Source organism: Nelumbo nucifera, chromosome 1 (genome assembly GCF_055504915.1).
Source record: "Nelumbo nucifera cultivar China Antique chromosome 1, China Antique-T2T, whole genome shotgun sequence".
In the NCBI taxonomy this organism is placed as follows: domain Eukaryota; kingdom Viridiplantae; phylum Streptophyta; class Magnoliopsida; order Proteales; family Nelumbonaceae; genus Nelumbo; species Nelumbo nucifera.
In genome coordinates, this window is record NC_142649.1 from 65225155 (window position 1) to 65233545 (window position 8391).

General features: G+C 39.3%; 1 pseudogene; it reads left to right on the plus strand.

The window, feature by feature from the left end:
• The first annotated feature begins 7237 nt into the window (after positions 1–7237).
• LOC104594428 (geranylgeranyl pyrophosphate synthase, chloroplastic-like) lies at positions 7238–8017 on the plus strand (annotated as a pseudogene).
• Positions 8018–8391: the final 374 nt, after the last annotated feature.

Sequence of the window (8391 nt, forward strand, 5' to 3'; positions counted from 1 at the left end):
CTGGACCTGCTGCATCTGGATCTGAATGGCTCGGACGCACTGAACGAGGTCGTGGAACTGGGAACTCCCCACTCCGGGAGGAATCACGAAGGGCTCGATGAAAGTCGCACCTACCACTGGGGGAAGCGGGGCGCTCACCTGTGCGGTGCTCTATGGTGCAGTTAGCAATGGGACTCCAGACGTTGTGAGCGGAATGGTGAATTGTCCAATGCACACCATAGGAGCTTGGGGAAAGGTTGGTTGCTGGGCTTGGCCCCCGGTGGTGTTCATCTTGACGCTTTTCTCGGTGTGGCTGGAGGATGCCATCGAAGTTGAAGTTGAGCTGAAGCTGCAAAGAGGTAGGAATGACCTTTCGATCGAATTCCCACAAATGGCGCCAATTGATGGTGCACGATCTGACTACTCCTAGCTGGAGGGTGATCCGAACTCCAGGTGGACGACGAGCTGGGTTGGTCTGCAAAACAATCTATCAGAGAACCCAAGGTAGCTAACCCGACGATGTCGCTCCAATGCTTAAGCCAATTGAGGTTTCTGTCTTTATATACTGGAGTAGTCGTGGGTCTCATGAAAGAGCTCCGTGATCTCCGGGGTGTGGAGATAAGGTTCGTTCCGCTTTTGGAGGAGCGATATGTAGATAAGGCTTATCATTTCATCTCCGACTCTACCAAAGCCGGGACGAGTTCTCATCGTGATCTCGGAAAAGTCAGGATCTGTTAGCTCATCGTGATCTCGAGTAACTTGGGATTAGACCTGTTCATGGGTCGGGTGGCCCGACGGGCCGACCCGGCCCGGCCCGACCCCCAGACGGGTTTGAACATGCTTATAGGCCCGCAGGCTTAAATTCGGGCCAAAAAACTCGGCCCGCAATAAATTCGAGCCGAGCTCGGGTTTTGTCAAAATAGCCCAACCCGGCCCGACCTAATATTAAACTTAAAATTAGTTATGTGATTATGTCCATTTGAATAAATTTTTTGATTTAAGAATGTAAAATTGTGTTTTAAAATATAAAAGAAAGGGAAAAATACCATCTTGTAGGCCCATTGTTCATTTAAATAGAAAAAAAAATACTATATGAATTTTTAATTCTAATTTGAATAGGGAAATTTGTTTTTTTTTTTCAATTAGGTCGGGCTTCGGGCTCGGGCCCAAGTTATAGGCCCGTTGGTCGTGCCGATTTCGGGCTCGGGCCTAGTATATTTTCATTAGTGACAAGTGAAAGCCCGGCCTGAGCCCGGCCCGGCCTGGCCCATGGACAGGTCTACTTGGGATCTGTTGGAGAGACCTTTGGAGTCGGTTACGTGGTGATTCGTGTCATTAGCTCCGGTTTGGTATTTCGATTCTTTAGTTTCGAATTGGATTGGATGCCGAGGTGCCTCTACACCGAGGTGGGTTTTGGGCTGAGGTGGCTGAATACCCGAGCTCCAAATGTTGCGAACTAGGCTTTCCAGACTGAGCTGTCATCCCTTGATCAAATCGCGCCCACGTGTCCCCTTCTTGCTAGGTCGAGCCAAATCACTCTTCATCAAACCATATAATGTTTGTAGTTATTTTTGGGAGGTGTGTTGAAAATGAAATTGTAATCAATGTTTTAAATACCAATTCGAAGGCTGAACCATTTTTGTCTTTGAGTCATGAGTCACCGGTTCGATCAATTAGGTCAAATGATTTAGACCGTGTTACGTCGTGTGTATATATATATGCCTTGGGACACAGATCTCAAAAAAGTTACCCAAATAAAAAAAGTCACCCTAACCGGGCATCAGAGTGCAAAGTTATGGCCTCCGAAAGTTTTACATGTATTGAATGTGCAACCCGTGACCCGGTCACCAGGTCGAACGGGCCAATGGTCAAACCAGCTGGGTAGAATGGTTCTTGACCAAGTCAACAATTTTTAACTATCTTATGAATCTTGACTGAACCGGATTGGCCAGAATCCTAGCCAAGTGGCGGTTCTAATGGATGGATCAATCACAGGTTGAAAACATTAATTGTAACTATTAAGCATTGTTTTAAAAGGCTTAGTACAAGAAAAGTGGCATTTAGCCACGGTTTTTCTAGCAACAGACAAGAAACGGTGGCTAAAATAGCATATATAGCAACGGAATATAACATTCGTGGCAATATGATCGATTTTTTCATATGCAACCTAGCCACGGTTTCATTGCCCGTGGCTTATATGTTATTTGTTAAGACGGTTATAAAATTAACCGTTGCAACAAATCCTTTATTTTTTATCAAGCAAATACGGACCGTGGCTATTTTTTATCAAGCAAATTTGGCCACCTAGCAGTTCCTTAGTTCTCTTTCTCTTGTTCTCCTCTTCACTCTCCATCTTCCATTATCTCTCATTCTCTCTTCAGTTCGGTTCTCTACTCTCTTATTCGTGTTCGCTCAGTGTGCAAGGATTTGCACGAAGGGTTATTCGTGGTCTAGTATGAACTTGGACCGGCCTGGCATAGCTTGGCACAATAGTCTATGGGTCGTGTCAGGTTCAGCACGACCATGCGGGCTGTGCTGGGCCTGGGGTTTTAAGTGTACAGGCGGGCACGGCCCAGCCGGCCCATATATATTTGATATATATTTATATATGTTTTATATATATTATAATTATATAATAATATATAGTATATAATATATTAATAAAATAAATATTTTTTTAATTTTATTTAATTATAGCATATATAAGTAATTTTATACATAAAATTTATATAAAATTAAAATTTTAAGTTTTTTTTAAAATAAATAGCTTTGGCCCGATACACAACCCAACCCGGCCCAAAGCTTGGCCCACGGGCCAGCCCGGCCTGTGGCACGATACAGCACGGTACAAGCCCACATGGGCCCGGACCATGGGCCATGCCGGGTTGACCCCTAAATTTTTCACCGGGGAGGGCGGCACGACCCACTTTACACCTCTAGTGCTCTCCTCTTCTCGCTCATGGATTCTTATATAGGTAAGCATTCTTTTGCTGAAATTTATTTTTGATAAAATAATTTTGATGGGCATTGATTCGGGCTACGATCTTTGTAATCGATTGGAGGAATGGTAAATGTGTAGAAGATAGCTGAAAACCTGTAACGACAAGAACAAATTGACATTAACCCTCAGGCTTCCACCTATCCATGTGATTTCTAAACAACTGGCTGTTCACTCATAACACTTCCCTCATTCCCTCATGTGACTTCTAAGCTCACGTGACCCTTCTTGCTTATTTCTAAACCATCTCACCACCACCTTCAAATAGGTGCACATTTACTGATGACTGATGTGAAAATGTATAAACTTCAGTAGTTGAACGCAAAACTGCATCGACTTTCAGATAGAGGCTTAAAGATTGAAAATATAGGTACTATAATACCATTGCTCACCAGTAGCAACTTTAACCAGCCCCTTGCCTATTTCTTAGCTTGACAATTGGTGTAAAACTATACCAAAAAAACTTGACTCTTGGACCCCTAATGCATGCAGATATAGTTGGTGAACAAGCTAGTGGTGTTGGAGTCAAGTTGTGAAGAATTTAGATATTCATTTTGAAGGCAATAACTCTGCCATGATCTTATGACAATATAGCCTTCCCATAGCTCAATTACATCATAATAACCATATCTCATCTCCTTGAAGAATTCAAAGCTGCTATGAGTATGAGGTTCATCAAGAACCGACCACCATCAAGTCCAGTGACTTCCGGTGCTTTATAGACAACCTCTGACCTTTAGATCCCGATTTTAATTTAAGTTTACAATGAAGTTCTTATGCGGTTTTTCCATAAAAATGGGTTTTATTTATTCATTTCATAAAATAATTTTGTATTCTGTCGAATTTCATAATTTTCAATTGACTTATCTACAGGCTATATTTGAGGTGGGTGAGGTCATCCAATTTTATGATACTTATAAGCACTTCCCTGCTTGGGGTTTTGGAGGAAGGACACTTGATGGTTCAATATCTCATTGTTTCAACTTGAATGGGAATGCTGGAGATTGTGAGGTGAGATTAATCATTCTTTTCTTCCTTGTGCCCATTTCTTTCATCACTACATCTGCTTGTTGCTAAGTTGTGAAACTGGAGTACCTGATCCAATCCAATTTCTATATCACCTGTTTGCATGGCTAGAAAAAAAAAAAAGCTCTCAAATAGAAAAACCCAAACCAATTGGGCCTAAAATTAGCCAATAAGATCTCTCTTAAATACTGTTAAAAATTCTTTTCTCTTAAATTATTATATATAATTTATAAAAAAATAAAGGTGCCTAGCTATTTTCTTTCAAGTTTATCATGTTATCATCACACATACAAAATAAGCAACTTATTAATAATATTATCAATTATGTAATTTATTGACATGAATTGGGGTTGACATAACCTGAGCTTATATGTGACTTTTACTGTAGATGGAGTCTGTAGATGATAGTATCAAAACTAACCTTCTCATTGGCTTGAATGGTTTGATACTAGAATTAAGCTACCAAGTGGTGGTTACTTGGTTGTGCTCTATTTCAGACTCCCTAGCCCTTTAGATTATTGATAAGCAAAGGTTTGTCAATGTTGAGATAGCCAATATTTCTAAGTTTTCTATCATATTTATGGAATTGAATTGGCTTCTCTTGGGGACTATTGATTCTGCTTTCATTCTGTAGTTGTAGAGTCATGAAGGCCTGAATACTGCAAGCTTCAAGGTAAAATTTCATTATGCCGGAATCTTTTTTATTAAGCAAATATGCACATATGAGCAGGGATGCCACTTAGTCATGTTAGCAGGGATGCAAATATGCACATATGAGCAGGGATCCCCTTTGAACCTATATCTCTTGTTTAACACAATCATAGGGGAGGTAAAAAGGAATTCTCAAGTTATACTACTCCCCTGCATCATCTTTTTTGTTTTTTTTGCCATTGATAAGAAAAGAAGATTGTGGGGTTGACTCCGCATTAGATCTGAATTCTTATGACTCTACCCATTAGTGATTGAAAACTGCAGATTAAGCCCTGAATGGCCAGTCAATGGAACCATTGAGCTCCAAAACCACAAGACCCAACACTATTTCAAGGAACTGTGTGAGTTAATCTGGATCCTTTGTTGCATGGAACTTGAAAAAATCAATCTCGGAATGCTTTCTAATTGCATAAGCATAAACAAATATTTTAGATTATTATATGGTTTTGACAATTCATTACTCATTTATTAATTTTTGAAGATTCTTCTATTTTTGGTATTGGGGATCTTGTATTCCTTATAGAACCTTCCCTTTCTTTGTCTAAAAATTTGAATTTGACTCTTGTTAAGTCTTTTGGTCTACACAATATGAATTCCAGGCAAGGCAAAAGAGGTCATGCAAAGAAGGATTTGAAGGTGGGTTGTGCTGGTGCAGATTTCCCTTGAACCAACATTAGCTGTTGCAGATCTGGGAGCAGTCTCTTATCATTTAAAATAACTTGATGACAAGAGTAGAAAATTCAAAAAACTTTCATTCAGACCAAAAAATCAATTGCAATAGAATGTAGAATGCTGCTACTTTTTTCTATTTTACTATTTCTGATTAAATCAATGGCAAGTGTTTAATGCATATAAAACTCTTACATTATTTAATTTATATAGCTAATTATTGACATCAATCCTTATGTATTCATTTTTGTTAAACTTGATAAAACGAAGTTTATGGTCCAAAGTGAAAGTCTTGAGTGTGATGCATGTGCATATTTGCTACTATTCAGATGCGATGAGGATAATTTGTTAATTCTCTTTTCTTTTTTGGGGATGAAAAAGAATTTATAAAATGTGTATATTGAACAAAGACCATTATAGATATAGTGTAAATGTGTACATGTTTTATTTGTAAAAACTTCATTGAAAATAAATTTCTTTTTGTAATGGCATCCATTCAAAATTTAAATGAGAAATAAACTTTAGCAACCACTAATATAAAAATCTGTGGTAATAAAGCCGTTGCTATATCTAGTTATTCATCAATACCGCATATTCTATAGCCACCGCTAAAACCATTGCTACAAATTGATATAGCAACGGTACATAATAAATCCGTTGCAATAAAGTTTTAAATTAGCAACGGTTAAAACCGTGGTTATATGTATATTTATAGCCACAGTGTATAATATCCGTGGCTATAAGTTTTAGCCACGCCAATATCCACCATGGACAGAAAACCGTTGCTAAACCATTGTTATAGCCTTTAACGATGGTTTTTGGGAGCATTTAGCAACGGTTTTGTCCGTTGCTAAAACCATTTTTTCCTATAATAGCCTTGAAGCATGACGTGTATGCCTAGAGGTGAGGCACACCAATTTTGCCTCAAGGCTTAGGCCTCACAACTTTGATGTAAGGCTTAAGCCTTTGTTAGAACGACGGTTAAGCCTCAAGTCTTAAGGCATAAAGCGTAAAAAAAGTGTAAGCCTCAAGTATGAATGGCTACTTATTGATTTAATGCAAAAAAAATATACATTTTTAATATTTATTTTTTAACTAATGAATTCAAAATTGATTAACCATTTAGCAATTTTATTTATAGGTTTGCTCAAATTCGAATTTGATCTTGGTTTCAGCCCACCAAATTGGGCCACAAAACAGTGAAATTGAAATTTTCAACCCACAAAACAGTTAAAAAATAGTGATCTTGGTTTCAGCCCACCTAAGCCCGAAAGCCTAAAACAATGAAATTGAAATTTTCAATTAATCTAAAATTCTGAGTTTTGTAGAAATAAATCAAATAATTAAATTTTATAAGTTCGAAGTGTTATTTCTATGGGCAAATTTTTTAAACTATCCCTACTGTTTAGCTAATTGACAAAATGTATCCTTACCGTTTAACTATTGTCTTAAACCACCCCTACTATTTCTTACAATTGACTAGCTCTACCTCTGCCATTAGTGTCTGGTAATGTTCTATCAAAAATCTGTACACAATGTGACACCACTTGGTGTATAGTTTTTTTTAACCCAATATTGCCCTTTGTCCTTGTGACGGTAACCATGTCATCATCCGAGACGCATCCCTATGTCGATAACCATGTTTTGAGGAGATGAAAAGCTCTGTCTTTGGTAGTCTTGTTATAGGAAGCTAGGTTTTTAGTTAGGACCCAACCAACTAGGGCACCATCCATTTATAGAGGGAAACCGTAGAAGCTAGGTTTTTAGCTGACATAATGGCCAGAGTGGCTAATCTCTCAGTTTTTCCGCTACTTTTGTTGCAGACTCGACTGGACAAGCCTGAAAATGAGAAGGATGCCCATCTCTTTCTTAATTGCAAAGAGAAGATGATGCATTTCTTCTTATGTCTCTTTCTCTGTTGTGCATACTACAAAGGAGGAGACTGAAGAAGAAGCCTAGGAGACCACCTTCAATTTCAAGTTTTACATGCTTCAAATGGCAAATTCCATGAATCAAGCCCTCGACAAGGCTATTTCCTTCAAAGACCCCATCAAGATCCACGAAACCATGCGCTACTCCCTTCTCACCGACGGCAAGCATGTACGTTTAGTTCTCTGCATGGCCACATGTGAGCTTGTTGGCTACCAGGAATCGATGGCCATGCCATTAGCATGCGCCATGGAGATGATTAACTCCATGTCTCTGATTCACGATGATTTGCCCTGTATGCATAATGACAATCTCTGACTTGGGAAGCCAATGAACCACAAGGTCTTCGGTGAGGATGTGGCAGTCCTAGTTAGAGATGCTCTTCTAGCCTTCGCATTCGAGTACATCACCACGACAACCATTGGGGTTCCGCCTTCAAAGATCATTCATGTGGTTGGGGAACTAGTAAGAGTGATCGGGTCAGAGGGACTAGTTGCTGGGCAGGTTGTTGATATTGGGCCTATTGGATTATCTCATGTCGGCTTGGAAGAGCTTGAGTTCATCCATCTTCACAAGGCCATGGTGCAACTAGAAGGATCTATTGTTATTGGGGAAATTGTGGGAGGTGGATCAGAAGAGCAAATTGAAAAGTTGAGGAAGTTCGCGAGGTGCATTGGCTTGATGTCACAAAGTCACCTCGCTTGAATCAAGTAGTGAGTTGGTATTCTCCCATGCATCAATACCAGTGATGCAGTAGGGCTGGAATAAACTAACACAAGATAGAAAGAGAGAGGAGAAAGGGTAGAGAAAGAGAAAAGAGAGAGAAATCTCAAGGGATCACTCCAAGGGTCCTAGAATCACTCTAGGGTTTGTAGGAATCACTCCAAACAGCAAGAGAGCTCTTAAGAACTCTTCATTCATTCATTAGCTTCAAAAGGAAGAGAATACATCTATTTATAGAATGACTTGTGTGGCCCGAAACATTGTTCACCATAATTACAAAAAGTGCCACTCTTTGCCTTGTGCATCAAGAAACACAATAACTTTCTATCTACTAATGCAAATAAACTGAAAATTGA